This window comes from Myotis lucifugus, unplaced genomic scaffold, assembly GCF_000147115.1.
Source record: "Myotis lucifugus unplaced genomic scaffold, Myoluc2.0 scaffold_1522, whole genome shotgun sequence".
Classification (NCBI taxonomy): domain Eukaryota; kingdom Metazoa; phylum Chordata; class Mammalia; order Chiroptera; family Vespertilionidae; genus Myotis; species Myotis lucifugus.
Genome location: NW_005872570.1, coordinates 27,013 through 34,495, shown reverse-complemented (window position 1 = coordinate 34,495; position 7,483 = coordinate 27,013). Strand labels below are relative to the sequence as shown.

The 7,483-nt window shown below is 53.6% G+C and overlaps 1 pseudogene; it reads left to right on the top strand.

Moving 5' to 3' along the window:
- Positions 1 to 423: 423 nt before the first annotated feature.
- Positions 424 to 7,483, top strand: part of LOC111824443 — an 8,217-nt pseudogene continuing 1,157 nt past the window's right edge.

Genomic DNA, 7,483 nt, shown 5'->3' with positions numbered 1-7,483 from the left:
GGCGCTGCGGGAACGGGGGAGCCTCGGGCCTGGGGACGCGGGGCGCTGCGGGAACGGGGGAGCCTCGGGCCGGGGACGCGGGGCGCTGCGGGAACGGGGGAGCCTCGGCGGAGATGAGTGTTCAGGAGGCAGCTGGTGGGGGTGCTCCGAGGACAGTGGTAAGAGGAGGACCTTTGACGGCCACGGGGGCTCTGCACCGCTGAGGAAGGAAGCTGGAACAGGCCACAGGACTTCCCCAAACTGCAACACAGAGAAAACGGGAAACCCAGCAGGTAATGGCCCCGGGGCCAGGGCACAGTGAACGCTGACCGGTTTGCAGAGAGAAAGGCCGAAGAGTGTGAGGCTGAGGCAGCGCGATGCGGAGGACCCGGAGGAAGACCTGCTGACAGAGACGGACATTGTGAAGGTTTTGTTGCTTGAAAAGCCCCTGGAATCCCCCCCCCCCCCCCAGATCTTTCTTGAAGATTTGAAAAGAATTAAATGAGGGCCATGGGGACACAGAAGGCCCCGCACCTCTGACCTTTGCCAGCACCAGGGCTGCAGTAGGCTCTTCCCAGCTTGGCGACAGCACTGGGCTCAGCAGTGCCCTGAGCCGGCCATGAAGGACTCACGGACCTCCCTGTGGGGGGCGCTGGGGCGCTGGTCCTGGCCGTGGCTGTCTTCCCCGCTGGGGGTATGACTGGATCCTTTTCCGTCAAACTCGTTGTCAACTGCTTTGGCAGGTGCAGTTCAATGCTTATTGTCAACCTATTGGCTACCATTGGTGGCTGCCTTATGGGATTCTGCAAATTAGCGGAGGCAGTTGCAGTGTAGATCCTGGGCCGGTTGGTAATGGGTCTCTTGCAGACGCTGCACAGGTTTTGTGCCCGAGGGCATTGGAGAGAGAGCCCCTACTGCCCTGCGGGAGCCGTTGGCACTCTGAACTGGCTGGGCATCGTCAGTGCGAAGTGAAGATGTTTGGCCCGTGCGGTTGGGCTTCCCCATCCTTCCATCTTTCCTACAAATCACAGCCCTGCCATTTTGCCCAGAAAGTCCTAGATTCTTGCTGATGAACAGAAAGGAAGAGGCCGGTGCTGGGAAGGCCCTCCGGCGGTCGTGGGGCACCCAGGACGTCGGGGGATGAAAGATGAGAGTGTTGGATGTCACAGGGAAGGCAAGCCACTGTGCGCAGCTCCGTGATCCCCTGCCGTGGCCCCTGCGCATTCCATCACGCGCCAGCTCCCTCCGCAGCTGCAGCTCCCGGGGCCAGTGCTGAGCTCTGCTCCTCAGCAGGAAACTTCAAAGATGCTGGTGTGGAGGCGCCGTCTCAGCCAGCATTGGTGCCGGCGGGGCTCACCCTGTCTTCGCTGCAGTGTCTGTTTCTTATGGAAAGGGCAGGAAGGAGACTCTACACCGGATGGGCCTTGGAGGAACGACTTGTTCCATCCTCGCGACTTTGTCCATGTATCAGAGCAGTGATGGCGAACCTTTTGAGCTCGGCATGTCAGCATTTTGAAAAACCCTAACTTAACTCTGGTGCCGTGTCACATATAGAAATTATTTTATATTTGCAACCATAGTAAAACAAAGACTTATATTTTTGATATTTATTTTATATATTTAAATGCCATTTAACAAAGAAAAATCAACCAAAAAAATGAGTTCACGTGTCACCTCGGACACGCGTGTCATAGGTTCGCCATCACTGTACAGCGGGGCCTTGACTTACGAGTGTCCCGACTAACGAGTTTTTCGAGATATGAGCTGTCTCTCGGCCGATTTTTTGCTTTGAGTTGCGAGCTAAAATTCGGGTTACGAGCCAGCTTCAGATACCCCACCGCTAGTTGGCACAGCGAACGTCACAGTGAATGCCACAACATCAGCCCAGCATCACGTGTCTCACTCGTTCACTTTTTGATTTGACATACGAGTAATTTGAGTTATGAGCTCCGTCACAGAACGAATTAAACTCGTAAGTCAAGGCCCCACTGTATTAGAGGGTGAGTGTAGCTGGACAAGCTTCACTGGTGTTGGGCTGTGCGGGTGCTCGCGGCCTTCTTTGAAATCGGCCCAGGCCCAGTCCCCGGTGTATTGTGGCCGAACTCTTCAGCCAGGGGCCCGCGCGGCTGCCTGGCCGTGGCAGCTGCTCCCACTGGCCCTCCAGCTTCTTGGGTGGGTTGCTCTCCCAGCAGCTGCATTCTCTCCCGACCCTACGTGTTTATTGTCCTCACTGGCCTCCTTGTGATCTTCTTGGTCTTGGCCTTCTTGAACGTTCCTGAGACCCTCGGCAGGACTTCTGAGGAAAGTGCATGAGCCTTTGCAGGGCCGGCACACGGCTAACAGAGCTGAGAGAGGCGCCTTTGAAATGAACAAACAGCAGGCAGCCTGGTGAGGAGACCACCACCAACGGCTCAGCCATGCTTCCTTCCCACCTCCCTCCCAGCATGCAAAGTAGCCTCTCCTGAATGGGGAGGGATCTCACAGGTTGTACCCCAGGACTGTTTCTGAATGCTGCTACTTGATGCTTTTCTCATCCTTGCACCCCATGAGCCTCAGAGGAGCCCATGAGCCTCAGAGGACCCCATGAGGCTCAGAGGAGCCCATGAGAGCTCAGAGGAGCCCATGAGCCTCAGAGGAGCCCATGAGCCTCAGAGGACCCCATGAGCCTCAGAGGAGCCCATGAGCCTCAGAGGACCCCATGAGTGCTCAGAGGGCCCCATGAGAGCTCAGAGGACCCTATGAGTGCTCAGAGGACCCCATGAGAGCTCAGAGGACCCCATGAGCCTCAGAGGGCCCCATGAGCGCTCAGAGGACCCCATGAGCCTCAGAGGACCCCATGAGAGCTCAGAGGAGCCCATGAGGCTCAGAGGACCCCATGAGGCTCAGAGGACCCTATGAGTGCTCAGAGGACCCCATGAGCGCTCAGAGGGCCCCATGAGAGCTCAGAGGACCCCATGAGCCTCAGAGGGCCCCATGAGTGCTCAGAGGACCCCATGAGCCTCAGAGGACCCCATGAGTGCTCAGAGGAGCCCATGAGGCTCAGAGGACCCCATGAGGCTCAGAGGACCCTATGAGTGCTCAGAGGACCCCATGAGCGCTCAGAGGACCCCATGAGCGCTCAGAGGGCCCCATGAGCGCTCAGAGGGCCCCATGAGCGCTCAGAGGACCCCATGAGTGCTCAGAGGGCCCCATGAGCCTCAGAGGACCCCATGAGGCTCAGAGGACCCCATGAGTGCTCAGAGGACCCCATGAGGCTCAGAGGACCCCATGAGTGCTCAGAGGACCCCATGAGCGCTTAGAGGGCCCCATGAGTGCCCAGAGGGCCCCATGAGCCTCAGAGGAGCCCATGAGCCTCAGAGGGCCCTATGAGTGCTCAGAGGACCCATGAGTGCTCAGAGGACCCCATGAGTGCTCAGAGGGCCCCATGAGAGCTCAGAGGGCCCCATGAGGCTCAGAGGGCCCCATGACTGCTCAGAGGACCCCATGAGGCTCAGAGGACCCCATGAGGCTCAGAGGGCCCCATGAGGCTCAGAGGGCCCCATGACTGCTCAGAGGACCCCATGAGGCTCAGAGGACCCCATGAGGCTCAGAGGACCCCATGAGTGCTCAGAGGGCCCCATGAGCCTCAGAGGACCCCATGAGCCTCAGAGGACCCCATGAGCCTCAGAGGGCCCCATGATCCTCAGAGGACCCCATGAGCCTCAGAGGACCCCATGAGTGCTCAGAGGAACCCATGAGGCTTAGAGGACCCCATGAGAGCTCAGAGGACCCCATGAGCGCTCAGAGGACCCCATGAGGCTTAGAGGACCCCATGAGCCTCAGAGGACCCCATGAGCCTCAGAGGACCCCATGAGGCTTTAGAGGACCCCATGAGCCTCAGAGGACCCCATGAGGCTTAGAGGACCCCATGAGCCTCAGAGGACCCCATGAGCCTCAGAGGACCCCATGAGCCTCAGAGGACCCCATGAGCCTCAGAGGACCCCATGAGGCTTAGAGGACCCCATGAGCGCTCAGAGGACCCAGTGCTGGGGTTAGTTGTATCTTCGGTGGCTTTTTAAACATTTCATTTCTTGGACATTCTCTTCTGTTTAGAAGAGACCAAGTGAACCTACCTTCATTTCAGGAGGAATTGCCTACTTGGCATTTGCCAGCTTTGCCAGCTCTTCCTCCTTTAAGTTCTAACATTGCTTCATGAGTCCCTCAACCCAGACTCACCAGGAAGCAGACAGACATGAGCGTGTGGAGGGCAGAGAGGAATTACATAAGAGCAACTTCCTCACTTCCATCCAGCTCTGCAGGGCAAATTAATTGGAATTTTATTCATCTTCTGGTTTTATTGCATATTTATTTTTTAAGTGTAATTTTACCAAATAATGAGAACATAAGGACGTTGAGGTTAGAGGGAGGAGCTTAAAGAGTTTATGGAGTGGAAGATTGGATACTGGAGAGGTTTCTAGTTTAACAAGGGCAGATTCACACAGAATGAATGCGTCATTGGAAGGTATGTGATGTGTGTGAGGCTTGCAGATTGCCTCCTAACATTCTGTCCTTCGGATGGAAATCCTCAAGTTACGTTTCTCAGGAAACTCCGGGCCTGTGAAAGAAGCTACCGGCTTCCTTTGGAACGTTTTCTTTAAGATCATATGCAGTGTCACTTGAGACCTAGGTCATTGCTCAGGTGGGCATGGAGTTAACGGTGGACGGGTTCTGATTTGGGGTGTCGTCCAGAGAGGGGAAGGTTGTTTGTAGAAATCAAGCGTCTCCCTCTTAGAGTGGACTCGCTTTTTTTAAAGTGCTCCTACCACAGAGCAACCTAAAATATTGGTTCTTGGTAAAGGTTCGGTTTTCCTGCATTTTGTTCTTTAGGATATTTTAGATGTTTAGATTTTTTAAATTTTGGTTTAAGCCATCGCTTTAAAGGAGTTCAGAGGAGAGTGCTCACAGCTGACTTGGAATGTGTACCTGCAGCCTCGGGAGGGCGTTCCTGACGGCTGCTCCCTCGTGAAGCCCGAAGCTGGCACTGCTGGAGGGTCAGCCCTGCCTGCTTTGCCTGTTTCCCTGTCAAGTTCCTCGGGCCACGTTCCCATGGACCACCTCTGAGGGGGGCGAGTCACTGTGCGGCAGCGCACGGAGAGGGGCGTGTGCGCACTGTCACCTTGCTCCGGGCCATGGCTGATGGGACCTTGTTCCCTCTGTGCTCCTCCCGCCCCCTTGGTGGGAGGTGGTAAAGCCCATCCTGTGTGTGTGGCAGCCCGGCCTCTGCCGGTGGGATCTGCATCGGTGCTTCTTCCCCACGGTGAGGACTCGCCTCCCCCTGGACGCAGACAATGGGAGCCGGAGAGTGAAATCAGGGGAGCGAGAGGGGCCCGGGGGAGGCGTTCCTTCCGACGGGGTTGGGGGGGCGGGTGCGAAGCTCGCTAAGGCTCCTCAGTCTGGAAGGTTTCAGAGCTGGGTGAGATGGAGGTGTCAGTGCACACACGCCGCAGCACAGCTCCGCTCCAGTCCCCGTGTTTGCTGACGCCCTCTCTCCCGGGTTCACGTGCTGCTCGACCTCCGTCCCTCCTGGTGCTCATACCTTTGAGGCTTCAGCCAAGTCCTGGCCGATGACAATGTTTACTTCTCAGTTCTTACCATTCCCTCTGGTCGCTGAGCCTTCGGAGAAAAGCTCCGAGCCGTGGCCTGGGCTTTGCTGGGGCGGCCTTCCTCCGCTTCCGGCTCCTCAGGCACGTGGTGGGCAGTAACGGGCGTGGACGTTTCCGTTTCTCAGTGACCGCACTGAGAATATCTCCAAATTGGTTTTATATTATTAATGTTACTGTGGTTCTTTAGATAATGGCCAATAAAAAAATTTAAAGCTTCACCTGAGGATATGTTTTTATTGATTTTTTTTAAAAGACAGCGAGAAAGGGATAGAGAGAAAAAAACTGATGAGAGAGAGAAACATTGCTTGGTTGCCTCTCCTACTCCCCCGCTAGGGATCAAACCAAAACCTAGGCATATGCCCTGACTGGGAACTGAACCCTTCAACCTTTTGGTGTATGGGACAACACCAACCAACGGAGCTACCCAGCCAGGGCCAATACTTTTTTTAAATAATGGAAAACCTCAAACTACAATCCCCAAAATCTGAGAACCCAAAGCAGGATAAATCACAAAACAAATCTAACCAAAATGAACACACAATAAACAAACAAAAACTCCTGGACACAATGCTCTCACGCTGCTAAAAGGGTCAGGTGGAAAGAATATTTTGAGGGCACAGGTTAGACCAGGGGTGGGCAAACTTTTTGACTCGAGGGCCACAATGGGTTCTTAAACTGGACCGGAGGGCCGGAACAAAAGCATGGATGGAGTGTTTGGGTGAACTACTATAAATTCAAAGTAAACATCATTACATAAAAGGGTACGGTCTTTTTTTTTTTTAGTTTTATTCATTTCAAACGGGCCGGATCCGACCCGCGGGCCGTAGTTTGCCCACGGCTGGGTTAGAGGAACAACGAGGGGAACACAGCAGATGTCTTGTCAGAAACTATGCAAGCCAGAGAGGAGGGAGTAACACCCTTAAAATGCGCAAAGAAAGAAGACTGGCAGCCCCAAAGTCTATGCCCAGAAAAATTATTTTTCAAAAACAGAAGAGAAATAAAGGCTTTTTCAAATGAGCCCAAATTGAGAGTTCATTTCCTGCAGATTTGTTTGCACTATAAGAAATGTTAAAGAAGTCCTTCAGGTGGAGGGAATGCGATACCAGACAGAGACTTGGATCGTCACACACACAAAATGAGGATTTCCAGAAATGAAGTAAATACAAAAGGCATTGTTTTCTTATTTTCTATTGCTCTAAAGGGTATTGAATTTCTGAAGCAAAACCAGTAGTGATAGATTGTGACTCTATGGAATGTGTGATAGTGATGCGTGACCACGTTAGCAGGAAGGTGGGGCTGGGAGTACACGTACTGTGAAGTGATACGTCATTGTTTGAGGGGTCACTGTGCTAAAGATGTGTATCGTAAACAACTGTAAAAAACGGAGAGGCTTAAATAAAAGACCTGTGTTCTGAAAAACAGAGTTGAGTGGCTGGGGGTGGGGGAGGTGTTGGCCAAAGGGTACAAACTCACAGTCATGAGATTAACAAGTTCTGGGGGCCCAATGGACATCATGGCGAGTGGCGCTCACAATACTGTATTGTGTACATGAAAGCTGCTGAGTGAGTAGATCTTAAATGTTCTCACCACAGAAAGGAACGGTAATTATGTGACAGGGCGGAGGTGGTAGCTGATGCTCTGGTGGAGATCATTTTGCAATTTATTTTTTAATATATTTTTATTGGTTTCAGAGAGGAAGGGAGATAGAAACATCAGAGAGGAAGGGAGAAAGAGATAGAAACATCAATGATGAGAGAGAATCATTGATCAGCTGCCTCCTGCACACCCCTACTGGGGATGGAGCCCGAAACCTGGGCATGTGCCCTTGACTGGGATGGAAGCTGGGAGCCTTCAGTCTGTAG